The sequence below is a fragment of the Crinia signifera genome, chromosome 1, assembly GCF_055691185.1.
Source record: "Crinia signifera chromosome 1, ASM5569118v1, whole genome shotgun sequence".
Taxonomy (NCBI): Eukaryota; Metazoa; Chordata; class Amphibia; order Anura; family Myobatrachidae; genus Crinia; species Crinia signifera.
In genome coordinates, this window is record NC_139217.1 from 388,195,587 (window position 1) to 388,218,443 (window position 22,857).

Sequence of the window (22,857 nt, forward strand, 5' to 3'; positions counted from 1 at the left end):
GGGCTACATACTATAAAAGTGTAGCAGGTGCTACCTTACCTATTTCTGGCACCCAACCTATGCAGAATCCAAACGCAGTTTGTTGTACTCTCAGTGTACCGGAAACATACCTGCAAGAGAAACTGCACAAAATGTTTTGTGGTGTTACAATCATAATGGAAAAAACATACCCTGACCCTAAGAAGAGGTTCCACTATCCCAAAGGCCACTGTACCTCCGTTTTGGGAGCTGGGCTATATAGTATGGAAGGGTAGCAGGTGCTACCTTACCTTTTCCTGGCACCCAACAAAAGAAGGGTCCATCCACTGTGTTCTCAACCCTTAGTACACCGGACTCATACCTGAAAGAGAAACTGCACAAAAGGTTGTAGGGTGTTTTAGACTTGATGGAAAGAAAATGCCCTGCTCCAAGAAGATGTTTCACATCCCAATGCCCACTATACCTCCAATTGGGGGCAGGGTTACATACTATAAAAGTGTAGCAGTTGCTACCTTACCTTTTCCTGGCACCCAACTTATGCAGAATGCAAATGCAGTTTGTTGCACCCTCAGTGTACCGGACACATACCTGCAAGCGAAACTGCACAATTTCTTTTAGGGTGTTACAATCATAATGGAAAAAACATACCCTGCCTCCAAGAAGAGGTTCCACTATCCCAAAGGCCACTGTACCTCTTTTTGGGGGCTGGGCTATATACTATGGAAGTGTAGCAGGTGCTACCTTACCTTTTCCGGCACCCAACGAAAGCAGGATCCATCCACAGTGTGCTCAACCCTTAGTACACCGGACTCATACCTGCAAGAGAAACTGCACAATTTTTTTAGGGTGTTACAATCATAATGAAAAAAACATACCCTGGCCCCAAGAAGAGGTTCCATCATCCCAATGCCCACTATACCTCCTATTGGGGGCAGGGCTATATACTATGAAAGTGTAGCAGGTGCTACATTACTTTTTCCAGGCACCCAACCTATGCAGAATCCCAACGCAGTTTGTTGTACCCTCAGTGTACCGGACACATACCTGCAAGAGAAAATTCACAAAAGTTTTTAGGGTGTTGCAGTCATGATGGTAAAAACATACCATCCCCCCAAAAAGAGGTTCCACCATCCCAATGACCACTCAACCTCTTTTTGGGGGCTGGGCTATATACTATGGAAGTGTAGCAGTTGCTACCTTACCTTTTCCTGGCACTTAACGAAAGCAGGATCCATCCGCGGTGTGCTCAACCCTTATTACACCGGACTCATACCTGCAAGAGAAACTGCACAAAAGGTTTTAGGGTGTTTTAGACATGATGGAAAGAAAATGCCCTGCTCCCAAGAAGATGTTTCACCATCCCAATGCCCACTATACCTCCTATTGGGGGCAGGGTTACATACTATAAAAGTGTATCAGGTGCTACCTTAGCTTTTCCTGGCACCCAACCTATGCAGAATGCAAATGCAGTTTGCTGTACCCTCAGTGTACCGGACACATACCTGCAAGCGAAACTGCACAATTTTTTTTAGGGTGTTACAATCATAATGGAAAAAACATACCCTGCCCCCAAGAAGAGGTTCCACTATCCCAAAGGCCACTGTACCTCTTTTGGGGGAATGGGCTATATATAGTTTAGTATAGGAAGTGTAGCAGGTGCTACCTTACTTTTTCCGGCACCCAACGAAATCAGGATCCATCCACAGTGTGCTCAACCCTTAGTACACCGGACTCATACCTGCAAGAGAAACTGCACAGTTTTTTTTAGGGTGTTACAATCATAATGAAAAAAACATACCCTGCCCCCCAAGAAGAGGTTCCACCATCCCAATGCCCACTATACCTACTATTGGGGGCAGGGCTATATACTATGGAAGTGTAGCAGGTGCTACCTTACTTTTTCCTGGCACCCAACCTATGCAGAATCCCAACGCAGTTTGTTGTACCCTCAGTGTACCGGACACATACCTGCAAGAGAAACTTCACGAAAGTTTTTAGGGTGTTGCAGTCATGATGGGAAAAACATACCGTCCCCCCAAAAAGAGGTTCCACCATCCCAATGACCACTCAACCTCTTTTTGGGGGCTGGGCTATATACTATGGAAGTGTAGCAGGTGCTACATTACCTTTTCCTGGCACTTAACGAAAGCAGGATCCATCCGCGGTGTGCTCAACCCTTAGTACACCGGACTCATACCTGCAAGAGAAACTGCACAAAAGGTTTTAGGGTATATTAGACATTATGGAAAGAAAATGTCCTGCTCCCAAGAAGAGGTGTCACCATCCCAATGCCCACTATACCTCCGATTGGGGGCAAGACTACATACTATAAAAGTGTAGCAGGTGCTACCTTACCTTTTCCTGGCACCCAACCTATGCAGAATGCAAATGCAGTTTGCTGTACCCTCAGTGTACCGGTCACATACCTGCAAGAGAAACTGCACAATTTTTTTTAGGGTGTTACAATCATAATGGAAAAAACATACCCTGACCCCAAGAAGAGGTTCCACTATCCCAAAGGCCACTGTACCTCTTTTTGGGGGCTGGGCTATATACTATGGAAGTGTAGCAGGTGCTACCTTACCTTTTCCTGGCACCCAACGAAAGCAGGATCCATCCACGGTGTGCGCAACACTTAGTACACCGGACTCATACCTGCAAGAGAAACTACACAAAAGGTTGTAGGGTGTTTTAGACATGATGGAAAGAAAATGCCCTGCTCCAAGATGATGTTTCATCATCCCAATGCCCACTATACCTCCTATTGGGGGCAGGGTTACATACAATAAAAGTGTAGCAGGTGCTACCTTACCTTTTCCTGGCACCCAACCTATGCAGAATGCAAATGCAGTTTGCTGTAACCTCATTTTACCAGACACATACCTGCAAGAGAAACTTCACAAAAGTTTTTAGGGTGTTGCAGTCATGATGGGAAAAACATACCGTCCCCCCAAAAGAGGTTCCACCATCCCAATGACCACTCAACCTCTTTTTGGGGGCTGGGCTATATACTATGGAAGTGAAGCAGGTGCTACCTTACCTTTTTCTGGCACTTAACGAAAGCAGGATCCATCCGCGGTGTGCTCAACCCTTAGTACACCGGACTCGTACCTGCAAGTGAAACTGCACAATTTATTTTAGGGTGTTACAATCATAATGAGAAAAACATACCCTGCCCCCAAGAAGAGGTTCCACTATCCCAAAGGCCACTGTACCTCTTTTTGGGGGCTGGGCTATATACTATGGAAGTGTAGCAGGTGCTACCTTACCTTTTCCTGGCACCCAACGAAAGCAGGATCCATCCACGGTGTGCTCAACCCTTAGTACACCGGACTCATACCTGCAAGAGAAACTGCACAAAAGATTTTAGGGTGTTTTAGACATGATGGAAAGAAAATGCCTTTCTCCCAAGAAGTGGTTTCACCATCCCAATGTCCACTATACCACCTCCTATTGGGGGCAGGGCTACATACTATAAAAGTGTAGCAGGTGCAACCTTACATTTTCCTGGCACCCAACCTATGCAGAATCCAGATGCAGTTTGTTGCGCCCTCAGTGTACCAGACACATACCTGCAAGAGAAACTTCACAAAGGTTTTTACAGTGTTGCAGTCATGATGGGAAAAACATACCCTGCCCCCAAGAAGAGGTTCCACTATCCCAAAGGTCACTGTACCTCTTTTTGGGGTCTGGGCTATATACTATGGAAGTGTAGCAGTTGCTACCTTACCTTTTCCTGGCACTTAACGAAAGCAGGATCCATCCGCGGTGTGCTCAACCCTTATTACACCGGACTCATACCTGCAAGAGAAACTGCACAGTTTTTTTTAGGGTGTTACAATCATAATGAAAAAAACATAACATTGCCCCCAAGAAGAGGTTCCATCATCCCAATGCCCACTATACCTCCTATTGGGGGCAGGGCTATATACTATGGAAGTGTAGCAGGTGCTACCTTACTTTTTCCTGGCACCCAACCTATGCAGAATCCCAACGCAGTTTGTTGTACCCTCAGTGTACCGGACACATACCTGCAAGCGAAACTGCACAATTTTTTTTAGGGTGTTACAATCATAATGGAAAAAACATACCCTGCCCCCAAGAAGAGGTTCCACTATACCAAAGGCCACTGTACCTCTTTTGGGGGAATGGGCTATATATAGTATAGTATAGGAAGTGTAGCAGGTGCTACCTTACTTTTTCCGGCACCCAACGAAAGCAGGATCCATCCACAGTGTGCTCAACCCTTAGTACACCGGACTCATACCTGCAAGAGAAACTGCACAGTTTTTTTTAGGGTGTTACAATCATTATGAAAAAAACATACCCTGCCCCCAAGAAGAGGTTCCACCATCCCAATGCCCACTATACCTCCTATTGGGGGCAGGGCTATATACTATGGAAGTGTAGCAGGTGCTACCTTACTTTTTCCTGGCACCCAACCTATGCAGAATCCCAACGCAGTTTGTTGTACCCTCAGTGTACCGGACACATACCTGCAAGAGAAACTTCACGAAAGTTTTTAGGGTATTGCAGTCATGATGGGAAAAACATACCGACCCCCAAAAAGAGGTTCCACCATCCCAATGACCACTCAACCTCTTTTTGGGGGCTGGGCTATATACTATGGAAGTGTAGCAGGTGCTACATTACCTTTTCCTGGCACTTAACGAAAGCAGGATCCATCCGCGGTGTGCTCAACCCTTAGTACACCGGACTCATACCTGCAAGAGAAACTGCACAAAAGGTTTTAGGGTATTTTAGACATTATGGAAAGAAAACGTCCTGCTCCCAAGAAGAGGTGTCACCATCCCAATGCCCACTATACCTCCGATTGGGGGCAAGACTTCATACTATAAAAGTGTAGCAGGTGCTACCTTACCTTTTCCTGGCACCCAACCTATGCAGAATGCAAATGCAGTTTGCTGTACCCTCAGTGTACCGGACACATACCTGCAAGAGAAACTGCACAATTTTTTTTAGGGTGTTACAATCATAATGGAAAAAAACATACCCTGACCCCAAGAAGAGGTTCCACTATCCCAAAGGCCACTGTACCTCTTTTTGGGGGCTGGGCTATATACTATGGAAGTGTAGCAGGTGCTACCTTACCTTTTCCTGGCACCCAACGAAAGCAGGATCCATCCACGGTGTGCGCAACCCTTAGTACACCGGACTCATACCTGCAAGAGAAACTGCACAAAAGGTTGTAGGGTGTTTTAGACATGATGGAAAGAAAATGCCCTGCTCCAAGATGATGTTTCATCATCCCAATGCCCACTATACCTCCTATTGGGGGCAGGGTTACATACAATAAAAGTGTAGCAGGTGCTACCTTACCTTTTCCTGGCACCCAACCTATGCAGAATGCAAATGCAGTTTGCTGTAACCTCAGTGTACCAGACACATACCTGCAAGAGAAACTTCACAAAAGTTTTTAGGGTGTTGCAGTCATGATGGGAAAAACATACCGTCCCCCCAAAAGAGGTTCCACCATCCCAATGACCACTCAACCTCTTTTTGGGGGCTGGGCTATATACTATGGAAGTGAAGCAGGTGCTACCTTACCTTTTTCTGGCACTTAACGAAAGCAGGATCCATCCGCGGTGTGCTCAACCCTTAGTACACCGGACTCATACCTGCAAGAGAAACTGCACAAAAGGTTTTAGGGTGTTTTAGACATGATGGAAAGAAAATGCCCTGCTCCCAAGAAGAGGTTTCACCATCCCAATACCCACTATACCTCCTATTGGGGGCAGGGCTACATACTATAAAAGTGTAGCAGGTGCTACCTTACCTTTTCCTGCCATCCAACCTATGCAGAATGCAAATGCAGTTTGCTGTACCCTCAGTGTACCGGACACATACCTGCAAGTGAAACTGCACAATTTATTTTAGGGTGTTACAATCATAATGAGAAAAACATACCCTGCCCCCAAGAAGAGGTTCCACTATCCCAAAGGCCACTGTACTTCTTTTTGGGGGCTGGGCTATATACTATGGAAGTGTAGCAGGTGCTACCTTACCTTTTCCTGGCACCCAACGAAAGCAGGATCCATCCACGGTGTGCTCAACCCTTAGTACACCGGACTCATACCTGCAAGAGAAACTGCACAAAAGATTTTAGGGTGTTTTAGACATGATGGAAAGAAAATGCCTTTCTCCCAAGAAGTGGTTTCACCATCCCAATGTCCACTATACCACCTCCTATTGGGGACAGGGCTACATACTATAAAAGTGTAGCAGGTGCTACCTTACATTTTCCTGGCACCCAACCTATGCAGAATCCAGACGCAGTTTGTTGCGCCCTCAGTGTACCAGACACATACTTGCAAGAGAAACTTCACAAAGGTTTTTACAGTGTTGCAGTCATGATGGGAAAAACATACCCTGCCCCCAAGAAGAGGTTCCACTATTCCAAAGGTCACTGTACCTCTTTTTGGGGTCTGGGCTATATACTATGGAAGTGTAGCAGGTGCTACCTTACCTTTTCCTGGCACCCAACGAAAGCAGGATCCATCCATGTTGTGCACAACCCTTAGTACACCGGTCTCATACCTGCAAAAGAAACTGCACAAAAGGTTGTAGGGTGTTTTAGACATGATGGAAAGAAAATGCCCTGCTCCAAGAAGATGTTTCACCATCCCAATGCCCACTATACCCCCTATTGGGGGCAGGAATACATACTATAAAAGTGTAGCAGGTGCTACCTTACCTTTTCCTGGCACCCAACCTATGCAGAATGCAAATGCAGTTTGCTGTACCCTCAGTGTACCGGACACATACCTGCAAGCGAAACTGCACAATTGTTTTTAGGGTGTTACAATCATAATGAAAAAAACATACCCTGCCCCCAAGAAGAGGTTCCACTATCCCAAAGGTCACTGTACCTAATTTTGGGGGCTGGGCTATATACAATGGAAGTGTAGCAGGTGCTACCTTACCTTTTCCTGGCACCCAACCTATGCAGAATCCAAACGCAGTTTGTTGCGCCCTCAGTGTACCAGACACATACCTGCAAGAGAAACTGCACATTAGGGTGTTACAATCATAATGGAAAAACACATACCCTGACCCGAAGAAGAGGCTCCACTATTCCAAAGGCCACTGTACCTCTTTTTGGGGGCTGGGCTATATACTATGGAAGTGTAGCAGGTGCTACCTTACCCTTTCCTGGCACCCAACGAAAGCAGGATCCATCCACGGCTTGCTCAACCCTTAGTACATCTGACTCATACCTGCAAGAGAAACTGCACAAAAGATTTTAGGGTGTTTTAGACATAATGGAAAGAAAATGCCCTGCTCCAAGAAGATGTTTCACGATCCCAATGCCCACTATACCTCCTATTGGGGGCAGGGCTACATACTATAAAAGTGTAGCAGGTGCTACCTTACCTTTTCCTGGCACCCAACGAAAGCAGGATCCATCCATGGTATGCTCAACCCTTAGTACACAGACTCATACCTGCAAGAGAAACTGCACAAAAGGTTTTAGGGTGTTTTAGACATGTTGGAAAGAAAATGTCCTGCTCCCAAGAAGAGGTTTCACCATCCCAATGCCCACTGTACCTTCTATTGGGGGCAGGGCTACATACTATAAAAGTGTAGCAGGTGCTACCTTACCTTTTCCTGGCACCCAACCTATGCAGAATCCAAACGCAGTTTGTTGTACTCTCAGTGTACCTGAAACATACCTGCAAGAGAAACTGCACAAAATGTTTTGTGGTGTTACAATCATAATGGAAAAAACATACCCTGACCCTAAGAAGAGGTTCCACTATCCCAAAGGCCACCTTACCTCCTTTTTGGGAGCTGGGCTATATAGTATGGAAGGGTAGCAGGTGCTACCTTACCTTTTCCAGGCACCCAACAAAAGAAGGATCCATCCACTGTGTGCTCAACCCTTAGTACACCGGACTCATACCTGAAAGAGAAACTGCACAAAAGGTTGTAGGGTGTTTTAGACTTGATGGAAAGAAAATGCCCTGCTCCAAGAAGATGTTTCACATCCCAATGCCCACTATACCTCCAATTGGGGGCAGGGTTACATACTATAAAAGTGTAGCAGTTGCTACCTTACCTTTTCCTGGCACCCAACCTATGCAGAATGCAAATGCAGTTTGTTGCACCCTCAGTGTACCGGACACATACCTGCAAGCGAAACTGCACAATTTCTTTTAGGGTGTTACAATCATAATGGAAAAAACATACCCTGCCTCCAAGAAGAGGTTCCACTATCCCAAAGGCCACTGTACCTCTTTTTGGGGGCTGGGCTATAAACTATGGAAGTGTAGCAGGTGCTACCTTACCTTTTCCGGCACCCAACGAAAGCAGGATCCATCCACAGTGTGCTCAACCCTTAGTACACCGGACTCATACCTGCAAGAGAAACTGCACAATTTTTTTAGGGTGTTACAATCATAATGAAAAAAACATACCCTGGCCCCAAGAAGAGGTTCCACCATCCCAATGCCCACTATACCTCCTATTGGGGGCAGGGCTATATACTATGAAAGTGTACTTTTTCCAGGCACCCAACCTATGCAGAATCCCAACGCAGTTTGTTGTACCCTCAGTGTACCGGACACATACCTGCAAGAGAAAATTCACAAAAGTTTTTAGGGTGTTGCAGTCATGATGGTAAAAACATACCATCCCCCCAAAAAGAGGTTCCACCATCCCAATGACCACTCAACCTCTTTTTGGGGGCTGGGCTATATACTATGGAAGTGTAGCAGTTGCTACCTTACCTTTTCCTGGCACTTAACGAAAGCAGGATCCATCCGCGGTGTGCTCAACCCTTATTACACCGGACTCATACCTGCAAGAGAAACTGCACAAAAGGTTTTAGGGTGTTTTAGACATGATGGAAAGAAAATGCCCTGCTCCCAAGAAGATGTTTCACCATCCCAATGCCCACTATACCTCCTATTGGGGGCAGGGTTACATACTATAAAAGTGTATCAGGTGCTACCTTAGCTTTTCCTGGCACCCAACCTATGCAGAATGCAAATGCAGTTTGCTGTACCCTCAGTGTACCGGACACATACCTGCAAGCGAAACTGCACAATTTTTTTTAGGGTGTTACAATCATAATGGAAAAAACATACCCTGCCCCCAAGAAGAGGTTCCACTATCCCAAAGGCCACTGTACCTCTTTTGGGGGAATGGGCTATATATAGTATAGTATAGGAAGTGTAGCAGGTGCTACCTTACTTTTTCCGGCACCCAACGAAATCAGGATCCATCCACAGTGTGCTCAACCCTTAGTACACCGGACTCATACCTGCAAGAGAAACTGCACAGTTTTTTTTAGGGTGTTACAATCATAATGAAAAAAACATACCCTGCCCCCAAGAAGAGGTTCCACCATCCCAATGCCCACTATACCTACTATTGGGGGCAGGGCTATATACTATGGAAGTGTAGCAGGTGCTACCTTACTTTTTCCTGGCACCCAACCTATGCAGAATCCCAACGCAGTTTGTTGTACCCTCAGTGTACCGGACACATACCTGCAAGAGAAACTTCACGAAAGTTTTTAGGGTGTTGCAGTCATGATGGGAAAAACATACCGTCCCCCCAAAAAGAGGTTCCACCATCCCAATGACCACTCAACCTCTTTTTGGGGGCTGGGCTATATACTATGGAAGTGTAGCAGGTGCTACATTACCTTTTCCTGGCACTTAACGAAAGCAGGATCCATCCGCGGTGTGCTCAACCCTTAGTACACCGGACTCATACCTGCAAGAGAAACTGCACAAAAGGTTTTAGGGTATATTAGACATTATGGAAAGAAAATGTCCTGCTCCCAAGAAGAGGTGTCACCATCCCAATGCCCACTATACCTCCGATTGGGGGCAAGACTACATACTATAAAAGTGTAGCAGGTGCTACCTTACATTTTCCTGGCACCCAACCTATGCAGAATGCAAATGCAGTTTGCTGTATCCTCAGTGTACCGGACACATACCTGCAAGAGAAACTGCACAATTTTTTTTAGGGTGTTACAATCATAATGGAAAAAAACATACCCTGACCCCAAGAAGAGGTTCCACTATCCCAAAGGCCACTGTACCTCTTTTTGGGGGCTGGGCTATATACTATGGAAGTGTAGCAGGTGCTACCTTACCTTTTCCTGGCACCCAACGAAAGCAGGATCCATCCACGGTGTGCGCAACACTTAGTACACCGGACTCATACCTGCAAGAGAAACTACACAAAAGGTTGTAGGGTGTTTTAGACATGATGGAAAGAAAATGCCCTGCTCCAAGATGATGTTTCATCATCCCAATGCCCACTATACCTCCTATTGGGGGCAGGGTTACATACAATAAAAGTGTAGCAGGTGCTACCTTACCTTTTCCTGGCACCCAACCTATGCAGAATGCAAATGCAGTTTGCTGTAACCTCAGTGTACCAGACACATACCTGCAAGAGAAACTTCACAAAAGTTTTTAGGGTGTTGCAGTCATGATGGGAAAAACATACCGTCCCCCCAAAAGAGGTTCCACCATCCCAATGACCACTCAACCTTTTTTTGGGGGCTGGGCTATATACTATGGAAGTGAAGCAGGTGCTACCTTACCTTTTTCTGGCACTTAACGAAAGCAGGATCCATCCGCGGTGTGCTCAACCCTTAGTACACCGGACTCATACCTGCAAGAGAAACTGCACAAAAGGTTTTAGGGTGTTTTAGACATGATGGAAAGAAAATGCCCTGCTCCCAAGAAGAGGTTTCACCATCCCAATACCCACTATACCTCCTATTGGGGGCAGGGCTACATACTATAAAAGTGTAGCAGGTGCTACCTTACCTTTTCCTGGCACCCAACCTATGCAGAATCCCAACGCAGTTTGTTGTACCCTCAGTGTACCGGACACATACCTGCAAGAGAAACTTCACGAAAGTTTTTAGGGTGTTGCAGTCATGATGGGAAAAACATACCGTCCCCCCAAAAAGAGGTTCCACCATCCCAATGACCACTCAACCTCTTTTTGGGGGCTGGGCTATATACTATGGAAGTGTAGCAGGTGCTACATTACCTTTTCCTGGCACTTAACGAAAGCAGGATCCATCCGCGGTGTGCTCAACCCTTAGTACACCGGACTCATACCTGCAAGAGAAACTGCACAAAAGGTTTTAGGGTATATTAGACATTATGGAAAGAAAATGTCCTGCTCCCAAGAAGAGGTGTCACCATCCCAATGCCCACTATACCTCCGATTGGGGGCAAGACTACATACTATAAAAGTGTAGCAGGTGCTACCTTACCTTTTCCTGGCACCCAACCTATGCAGAATGCAAATGCAGTTTGCTGTACCCTCAGTGTACCGGACACATACCTGCAAGAGAAACTGCACAATTTTTTTTAGTGATGAGCGGGTCCGGATCTCCGAGATCCGGATCCGCACGGACGTCCTGAATCCGAATCCGGATCCAGGACGTCCGCGGACTCCCGCGCAGGCCCGGAGCCGAAATCGAGGCCCGACGTCACATTGGTGACGTCGGATTCTCGCGAGATCCGGATTACATAAAAGCCGGGACCCGCCGCCGCCATCTTCATTCTGTGGGGCGACGCAGAGCAGGCAGCAGTGCTGCCAGAGAGGGGGGTTTTATTTATTGCTCCGTGAGGGGGGTTTGCTGGAGCGTTGTGTGTGTCACTGTGCTGCTTGCTGCTAAAGAGCTGCAAGTACAGAGGGGGTTTAATCATTTTTATTGTGCTGCTGGAGAGTGATTTTTTTTTCTATATTGCTGTAGCCTGCTCATCTGTAATTTGTGTCACTGCTGCTGCTACAGAATACTACAGACAGAGGGGGGTTTATTGTACTGCCGCAGAGGGGGTTTTCTTTCTATATTGCTATAGCCTGCTCATCTCTAATTGTGTCACTGCTGCTGCTAGCCTGCTACAGAATACTACAGACAGAGGGGGGTTTAATAATTTTTATTGTGCTGCCAGAGAGGGTTTTTGTGCTGCCTGGCTACCTGTTATATGGTTGTAAACACCTACCAGGCAGTCACCTCTGTTGTTGCCAGTGCCACTACCTTGTACCTACCTCTCAGAGTATATAAAAAAAAAATAAAAAAAAAATTAAAAATATATAAAAATATAAAAAAAAATAATTAAGTTGTTGTTGTTGCTGACACCACTGGCTGCCGTTAGATATCGCAGACTCAGTAATTAAATTTGTAACTGTGGTTTGCTGACGCCACTTGTTGTGTTACCTACCAGTGTATCCACTTTTGTATCTTGCTGCTGTTGTCACTGGCTAGTGACAACAACCAGCTGATATCTGGGTATCCAGTTTGCTGCCACCGCTGCCGTTACATATATCGCAGTAAATAACTCCGGTTTGCTGACGCCACTTGTTGTGTTACCTACCAGTGTATCCACAAAATAAATATTGTATCTTGCTGCTGTTGTCACTGGCTAGTGACAACCAGCTGATATCTGGGTATCCAGTTTGCTGCCACCGCTGCCGTTACATATATCGCAGTAAATAACTCCGGTTTGCTGACGCCACTTGTTGTGTTACCTACCAGTGTAACTATCCACAAAATAAATATTGTATCTTGCTGCTGTTGTCACTGGCTAGTGACAACCAGCTGATATCTGGGTATCCAGTTTGCTGCCACCGCTGCCGTTACATATATCGCAGTAAATAACTCCGGTTTGCTGACGCCACTTGTTGTGTTACCTACCAGTGTAACTATCCACAAAATAAATATTGTATCTTGCTGCTGTTGTCACTGGCTATATATAGTCCACTGGTGCTGCACTGCTGCCTGCACTGAATCTGCCAGTCTGGTGGTCTGTGGTCTGGGGCTCACAGCCTAATAAATAATAATGCCCTATATCTTATCTAGTTACCTGTGTGGTCTGGGGCTTACTGGCTAATAAATAATTAAATATTGCCTGCCTAATAAATAATTAAATACTGCCGTATATCTCTACCTTTGTGATCTGGGGCTCACTGGCTATACTGCCGTATATACCGTCTGGTCTGGGGCTCACTGGCTAATAAATAATTAAATACTGCCGTATATCTCTACCTTTGTGGTCTGGGGCTCACTGGCTATACTGCCGTATGTACCGTCTGGTCTGGGGCTCACTGCCTAATAAATAATTAAATACTGCCGTATATCTCTACCTTTGTGGTCTGGGGCTCACTGCCTAATACTGATGTATCTGTATAACTGCCTGCTGGTGCATACCCACTGACATATATTAATTGCACTCCAGTGGCGCTGTTCTGTGACATAACTCCGCTGCAGTGCCACTCTTACATGAGCCACGTGTTTGGGCCGCACACTTGTGTGGCTTAGCATAGTTATCCAGCTACCTCGGTGCAACCTTTTGTCCTAAAAACAATATTGTAAGGTGTGAGCTGTTCAGAATAGACTGTAAATGAGTGGAAATGAATGTTATTGAGGTCAATATAGCGTAGGAGCAAAAAAAACACCCAAATTCTGCGATTTTAGCAGTTTTTATGCTTTTTAACAAAAAAATCAGAACCCAAAACCCAAAAAATCCAAACACAAAACACTTAGGAGGTGTTTTGCCAAAACCCATTAGAACCCAAAACCTCAAGGTAATCAGAACCCAAAACCCAAAACCCAAAACCTGAAAAGTGGCCGGTGCACATCTCTAATTTTTTTAGGGTGTTACAATCATAATGGAAAAAACATACCCTGACCCCAAGAAGAGGTTCCACTATCCCAAAGGCCACTGTACCTCTTTTTGGGGGCTGGGCTATATACTATGGAAGTGTAGCAGGTGCTACCTTACCTTTTCCTGGCACCCAACGAAAGCAGGATCCATCCACGGTGTGCGCAACACTTAGTACACCGGACTCATACCTGCAAGAGAAACTACACAAAAGGTTGTAGGGTGTTTTAGACATGATGGAAAGAAAATGCCCTGCTCCAAGATGATGTTTCATCATCCCAATGCCCACTATACCTCCTATTGGGGGCAGGGTTACATACAATAAAAGTGTAGCAGGTGCTACCTTACCTTTTCCTGGCACCCAACCTATGCAGAATGCAAATGCAGTTTGCTGTAACCTCATTGTACCAGACACATACCTGCAAGAGAAACTTCACAAAAGTTTTTAGGGTGTTGCAGTCATGATGGGAAAAACATACCGTCCCCCCAAAAGAGGTTCCACCATCCCAATGACCACTCAACCTCTTTTTGGGGGCTGGGCTATATACTATGGAAGTGAAGCAGGTGCTACCTTACCTTTTTCTGGCACTTAACGAAAGCAGGATCCATCCGCGGTGTGCTCAACCCTTAGTACACCGGACTCGTACCTGCAAGTGAAACTGCACAATTTATTTTAGGGTGTTACAATCATAATGAGAAAAACATACCCTGCCCCCAAGAAGAGGTTCCACTATCCCAAAGGCCACTGTACCTCTTTTTGGGGGCTGGGCTATATACTATGGAAGTGTAGCAGGTGCTACCTTACCTTTTCCTGGCACCCAACGAAAGCAGGATCCATCCACAGTGTGCTCAACCCTTAGTACACCGGACTCATACCTGCAAGAGAAACTGCACAAAAGATTTTAGGGTGTTTTAGACATGATGGAAAGAAAATGCCTTTCTCCCAAGAAGTGGTTTCACCATCCCAATGTCCACTATACCACCTCCTATTGGGGGCAGGGCTACATACTATAAAAGTGTAGCAGGTGCTACCTTACATTTTCCTGGCACCCAACCTATGCAGAATCCAGATGCAGTTTGTTGCGCCCTCAGTGTACCAGACACATACCTGCAAGAGAAACTTCACAAAGGTTTTTACAGTGTTGCAGTCATGATGGGAAAAACATACCCTGCCCCCAAGAAGAGGTTCCACTATCCCAAAGGTCACTGTACCTCTTTTTGGGGTCTGGGCTATATACTATGGAAGTGTAGCAGTTGCTACCTTACCTTTTCCTGGCACTTAACGAAAGCAGGATCCATCCGCGGTGTGCTCAACCCTTATTACACCGGACTCATACCTGCAAGAGAAACTGCACAAAAGGTTTTAGGGTGTTTTAGACATGATGGAAAGAAAATGCCCTGCTCCCAAGAAGATGTTTCACCATCCCAATGCCCACTATACCTCCTATTGGGGGCAGGGTTACATACTATAAAAGTGTATCAGGTGCTACCTTACCTTTTCCTGGCACCCATCCTATGCAGAATGCAAATGCAGTTTGCTGTACCCTCAGTGTACCGGACACATACCTGCAAGCGAAACTGCACAATTTTTTTTAGGGTGTTACAATCATAATGGAAAAAACATACCCTGCCCCCAAGAAGAGGTTCCACTATCCCAAAGGCCACTGTACCTCTTTTGGGGGAATGGGCTATATATAGTATAGTATAGGAAGTGTAGCAGGTGCTACCTTACTTTTTCCGGCACCCAACGAAAGCAGGATCCATCCACAGTGTGCTCAACCCTTAGTACACCGGACTCATACCTGCAAGAGAAACTGCACAGTTTTTTTTAGGGTGTTACAATCATAATGAAAAAAACATACCCTGCCCCCAAGAAGAGGTTCCACCATCCCAATGCCCACTATACCTCCTATTGGGGGCAGGGCTATATACTATGGAAGTGTAGCAGGTGCTACCTTACTTTTTCCTGGCACCCAACCTATGCAGAATCCCAACGCAGTTTGTTGTACCCTCAGTGTACCGGACACATACCTGCAAGAGAAACTTCACGAAAGTTTTTAGGGTGTTGCAGTCATGATGGGAAAAACATACCGTCCCCCCAAAAAGAGGTTCCACCATCCCAATGACCACTCAACCTCTTTTTGGGGGCTGGGCTATATACTATGGAAGTGTAGCAGGTGCTACCTTACCTTTTCCTGGCACTTAACGAAAGCAGGATCCATCCGCGGTGTGCTCAACCCTTATTACACCTGACTCATACCTGCAAGAGAAACTGCACAAAAGGTTTTAGGGTGTTTTAGACATGATGGAAAGAAAATGCCCTGCTCCCAAGAAGATGTTTCACCATCCCAATGCCCACTATACCTCCTATTGGGGGCAGGGTTACATACTATAAAAGTGTATCAGGTGCTACCTTACGTTTTCCTGGCACCCAACCTATGCAGAATGCAAATGCAGTTTGCTGTACCCTCAGTGTACCGGACACATACCTGCAAGCGAAACTGCACAATTTTTTTTAGGGTGTTACAATCATAATGGAAAAAACATACCCTGCCCCCAAGAAGAGGTTCCACTATACCAAAGGCCACTGTACCTCTTTTGGGGGAATGGGCTATATATAGTATAGTATAGGAAGTGTAGCAGGTGCTACCTTACTTTTTCCGGCACCCACCGAAAGCAGGATCCATCCACAGTGTGCTCAACCCTTAGTACACCGGACTCATACCTGCAAGAGAAACTGCACAGTTTTTTTTAGGGTGTTACAATCATTATGAAAAAAACATACCCTGCCCCCAAGAAGAGGTTCCACCATCCCAATGCCCACTATACCTCCTATTGGGGGCAGGGCTATATACTATGGAAGTGTAGCAGGTGCTACCTTACTTTTTCCTGGCACCCAACCTATGCAGAATCCCAACGCAGTTTGTTGTACCCTCAGTGTACCGGACACATACCTGCAAGAGAAACTTCACGAAAGTTTTTAGGGTATTGCAGTCATGATGGGAAAAACATACCGTCCCCCCAAAAAGAGGTTCCACCATCCCAATGACCACTCAACCTCTTTTTGGGGGCTGGGCTATATACTATGGAAGTGTAGCAGGTGCTACATTACCTTTTCCTGGCACTTAACGAAAGCAGGATCCATCCGCGGTGTGCTCAACCCTTAGTACACCGGACTCATACCTGCAAGAGAAACTGCACAAAAGGTTTTAGGGTATTTTAGACATTATGGAAAGAAAATGTCCTGCTCCCAAGAAGAGGTGTCACCATCCCAATGCCCACTATACCTCCGATTGGGGGCAAGACTACATACTATAAAAGTGTAGCAGGTGCTACCTTACCTTTTCCTGGCACCCAACCTATGCAGAATGCAAATGCAGTTTGCTGTACCCTCAGTGTACCGGACACATACCTGCAAGAGAAACTGCACAATTTTTTTTAGGGTGTTACAATCATAATGGAAAAAAACATACCCTGACCCCAAGAAGAGGTTCCACTATCCCAAAGGCCACTGTACCTCTTTTTGGGGGCTGGGCTATATACTATGGAAGTGTAGCAGGTGCTACCTTACCTTTTCCTGGCACCCAACGAAAGCAGGATCCATCCACGGTGTGCTCAACCCTTAGTACACCGGACTCATACCTGCAAGAGAAACTGCACAAAAGGTTTTAGGGTATTTTAGACATTATGGAAAGAAAATGTCCTGCTCCCAAGAAGAGGTGTCACCATCCCAATGCCCACTATACCTCCGATTGGGGGCAAGACTACATACTATAAAAGTGTAGCAGGTGCTACCTTACCTTTTCCTGGCACCCAACCTATGCAGAATGCAAATGCAGTTTGCTGTACCCTCAGTGTACCGGACACATACCTGCAAGAGAAACTGCACAATTTTTTTTAGGGTGTTACAATCATAATGGAAAAAAACATACCCTGACCCCAAGAAGAGGTTCCACTATCCCAAAGGCCACTGTACCTCTTTTTGGGGGCAGGGTTACATACAATAAAAGTGTAGCAGGTGCTACCTTACCTTTTCCTGGCACCCAACCTATGCAGAATGCAAATGCAGTTTGCTGTAACCTCAGTGTACCAGACACATACCTGCAAGAGAAACTTCACAAAAGTTTTTAGGGTGTTGCAGTCATGATGGGAAAAACATACCGTCCCCCCGAAAGAGGTTCCACCATCCCAATGACCACTCAACCTCTTTTTGGGGGCTGGGCTATATACTATGGAAGTGAAGCAGGTGCTACCTTACCTTTTTCTGGCACTTAACGAAAGCAGGATCCATCCGCGGTGTGCTCAACCCTTAGTACACCGGACTCATACCTGCAAGAGAAACTGCACAAAAGGTTTTAGGGTGTTTTAGACATGATGGAAAGAAAATGCCCTGCTCCCAAGAAGAGGTTTCACCATCCCAATACCCACTATACCTCCTATTGGGGGCAGGGCTACATACTATAAAAGTGTAGCAGGTGCTACCTTACCTTTTCCTGGCATCCAACCTATGCAGAATGCAAATGCAGTTTGCTGTACCCTCAGTGTACCGGACACATACCTGCAAGTGAAACTGCACAATTTATTTTAGGGTGTTACAATCATAATGAGAAAAACATACCCTGCCCCCAAGAAGAGGTTCCACTATCCCAAAGGCCACTGTACCTCTTTTTGGGGGCTGGGCTATATACTATGGAAGTGTAGCAGGTGCTACCTTACCTTTTCCTGGCACCCAACGAAAGCAGGATCCATCCACGGTGTGCTCAACCCTTAGTACACCGGACTCATACCTGCAAGAGAAACTGCACAAAAGATTTTAGGGTGTTTTAGACATGATGGAAAGAAAATGCCTTTCTCCCAAGAAGTGGTTTCACCATCCCAATGTCCACTATACCACCTCCTATTGGGGGCAGGGCTACATACTATAAAAGTGTAGCAGGTGCTACCTTACATTTTCCTGGCACCCAACCTATGCAGAATCCAGACGCAGTTTGTTGCGCCCTCAGTGTACCAGACACATACTTGCAAGAGAAACTTCACAAAGGTTTTTACAGTGTTGCAGTCATGATGGGAAAAACATACCCTGCCCCCAAGAAGAGGTTCCACTATTCCAAAGGTCACTGTACCTCTTTTTGGGGTCTGGGCTATATACTATGGAAGTGTAGCAGGTGCTACCTTACCTTTTCCTGGCACCCAACGAAAGCAGGATCCATCCATGTTGTGCGCAACCCTTAGTACACCGGTCTCATACCTGCAAAAGAAACTGCACAAAAGGTTGTAGGGTGTTTTAGACATGATGGAAAGAAAATGCCCTGCTCCAAGAAGATGTTTCACCATCCCAATGCCCACTATACCCCCTATTGGGGGCAGGAATACATACTATAAAAGTGTAGCAGGTGCTACCTTACCTTTTCCTGGCACCCAACCTATGCAGAATGCAAATGCAGTTTGCTGTACCCTCAGTGTACCGGACACATACCTGCAAGCGAAACTGCACAATTGTTTTTAGGGTGTTACAATCATAATGAAAAAAACATACCCTGCCCCCAAGAAGAGGTTCCACTATCCCAAAGGTCACTGTACCTAATTTTGGGGGCTGGGCTATATACAATGGAAGTGTAGCAGGTGCTACCTTACCTTTTCCTGGCACCCAACCTATGCAGAATCCAAACGCAGTTTGTTGCGCCCTCAGTGTACCAGACACATACCTGCAAGAGAAACTGCACATTAGGGTGTTACAATCATAATGGAAAAACACATACCCTGACCCGAAGAAGAGGCTCCACTATTCCAAAGGCCACTGTACCTCTTTTTGGGGGCTGGGCTATATACTATGGAAGTGTAGCAGGTGCTACCTTACCCTTTCCTGGCACCCAACGAAAGCAGGATCCATCCACGGCTTGCTCAACCCTTAGTACATCTGACTCATACCTGCAAGAGAAACTGCACAAAAGATTTTAGGGTGTTTTAGACATAATGGAAAGAAAATGTCCTGCTCCCAAGAAGAGGTTTCACCATCCCAATGCCCACTGAACCTTCTATTGGAGGCAGGGCTACATACTATAAAAGTGTAGCAGGTGCTACCTTACCTTTTCCTGGCACCCAACCTATGCAGAATCCAAACGCAGTTTGTTGTACTCTCAGTGTACCGGAAACATACCTGCAAGAGAAACTGCACAAAATGTTTTGTGGTGTTACAATCATAATGGAAAAAACATACCCTGACCCTAAGAAGAGGTTCCACTATCCCAAAGGCCACCTTACCTCCTTTTTGGGAGCTGGGCTATATAGTATGGAAGGGTAGCAGGTGCTACCTTACCTTTTCCAGGCACCCAACAAAAGAAGGATCCATCCACTGTGTGCTCAACCCTTAGTACACCGGACTCATACCTGAAAGAGAAACTGCACAAAAGGTTGTAGGGTATTTTAGACTTGATGGAAAGAAAATGCCCTGCTCCAAGAAGATGTTTCACATCCCAATGCCCACTATACCTCCTATTGGGGGCAGGGTTACATACTATAAAGGTGTAGCAGGTGCTACCTTACCTTTTCCTGGCACCCAACCTATGCAGAATGCAAATTCAGTTTGCTGCACCCTCAGTGTACCGGACACATACCTGCAAGCGAAACTGCACAATTTCTTTTAGGGTGTTACAATCATAATGGAAAAAACATACCCTGCCTCCAAGAAGAGGTTCCACTATCCCAAAGTCCACTGTACCTCTTTTGGGGGGCTGGGCTATATACTATGGAAGTGTAGCAGGTGCTACCTTACCTTTTCCGGCACCCAACGAAAGCAGGATCCATCCACAGTGTGCTCAACCCTTAGTACACCGGACTCATACCTGCAAGAGAAACTGCACAATTTTTTTAGGGTGTTACAATCATAATGAAAAAAACATACCCTGGCCCCAAGAAGAGGTTCCACCATCCCAATGCCCACTATACCTCCTATTGGGGGCAGGGCTATATACTATGAAAGTGTAGCAGGTGCTACCTTACTTTTTCCAGGCACCCAACCTATGCAGAATCCCAACGCAGTTTGTTGTACCCTCAGTGTACCGGACACATACCTGCAAGAGAAACTTCACAAAAGTTTTTAGGGTGTTGCAGTCATGATGGTAAAAACATACCATACCCCCAAAAAGAGGTTCCACCATCCCAATGACCACTCAACCTCTTTTTGGGGGCTGGGCTATATACTATGGAAGTGTAGCAGGTGCTACCTTACCTTTTCCTGGCACTTAACGAAATCAGGATCCATCCGCGGTGTGCTCAACCCTTAGTACACCGGACTCATACCTGCAAGAGAAACTGCACAAAAGGTTTTAGGGTGTTTTAGACATGATGGAAAGAAAATGTCCTGCTCCCAAGAAGAGGTTTCACCATCCCAATGCCCACTGTACCTTCTATTGGGGGCAGGGCTACATACTATAAAAGTGTAGCCGGTGCTACCTTACCTTTTCCTAGCACCCAACCTATGCAGAATCCAAACGCAGTTTGTTCTACTCTCAGTGTACCGGAAACATACCTGCAAGAGAAACTGCACAAAATGTTTTGTGGTGTTACAATCATAATGGAAAAAACATACCCTGCCCACAAGAAGAGGTTCCACTGTCCCAAAGGCCACTGTACCTCCTTTTTGGGAGCTGGGCTATATAGTATGGAAGTGTAGCAGGTGCTACCTTACCTTTTCCTGGCACCCAACAAAAGCAGGATCCATCCACTGTGTGCTCAACCCTTAGTACACCGGACTCATACCTGCAATAGAAACTGCACAAAAGGTTTTAGGGTATTTAAGACATTATGGAAAGAAAATGTCCTGCTCCCAAGAAGAGGTGTCACCATCCCAATTCCCACTATACCTCCGATTGGGGGCAAGACTACATACTATGAAAGTGTAGCAGGTGCTTCCTTACTTTTTCCTGGCACCCAACCTATGCAGAATCCCAACGCAGTTTGTTGTACCCTCAGTGTACCGGACACATATCTGCAAGAGAAACTTCACAAAAGTTTTTAGGGTGTTGCAGTCATGATGGGAAAAACATACCATCCCCCCAAATGGAGGTTCCACCATCCCAATGAACACTCAACCTCTTTTTGGGGGCTGGGCTATATACTATGGAAGTGTAGCAGGTGCTACCTTACCTTTTCCTGGCACTTAACGAAAGCAGGATCCATTCGCGGTGTGCTCAACCCTTAGTACACCGGACTCATACCTGCAAGAGAAACTGCACAAAAGGTTTTAGGGTGTTTTAGACATTATGGAAAGAAAATGTCCTGCTCCCAAGAAGAGGTGTCACCATCCCAATGCCCACTATACCTCCAATTGGGGGCAAGACTACATACTATAAAAGTGTAGCCGGTGCTACCTTACCTTTTCCTGGCATCCAACCTATGCAGAATGCAAATGCAGTTTGCTGTACCCTCAGTGTACCGGACACATACCTGCAAGCAAAACTGCACAATTTCTTTTAGGGTGTTACAATCATAATGGAAAAAACATACCCCGACCCCAAGAAGAGGTTCCACTATCCCAAAGGCCACTGTACCTCTTTTTGGGGGCTGGGCTATATACTATGGAAGTGTAGCAGGTGCTACAGTACCTTACCTTTTCCTGGCACCCAACGAAAGCAGGATCCATCCACGGTGTGCTCAACCCTTATTACACCGGACTCATACCTGCAAGAGAAACTGCACAAAAGGTTTTAGGGTGTTTTAGACATGATGGAAAGAAAATGCCCTGCTCCCAAGAAGAGGTTTTCCCATACCAATGCCCACTATACCTCCTATTGGGGGCAGGGCTATATACTATGAAAGTGTAGCATATGCTACCTTACCTTTTCCTGGCACCCAACCTATGCAGAATCCAAATGCAGTGTGTTGTACCCTCAGTGTACCAGACACATACCTGCAAGAGAAACTTCACAAAAGTTTTTAGGGTGTTGCAGTCATGATGGGAAAAACATACCCTGCCCCCAAGAAGAGGTTCTACTATCCCAATGACCACTGTACCTCTTTTTGGGGGCTGGGCTATATACTATGGAAGTGTAGCAGGTGCTACCTTACCTTTTCCCGGCAGCCAACGAAAGCAGGATCCATCCACGGTGTGCTCAACCCTTAGTACACCGGACTCATACCTGCAAGAGAAACTGCACAAAAGGTTTTAGGGTATTTTAGACATGATGGAAAGAAAATGTCCTGCTCCCAA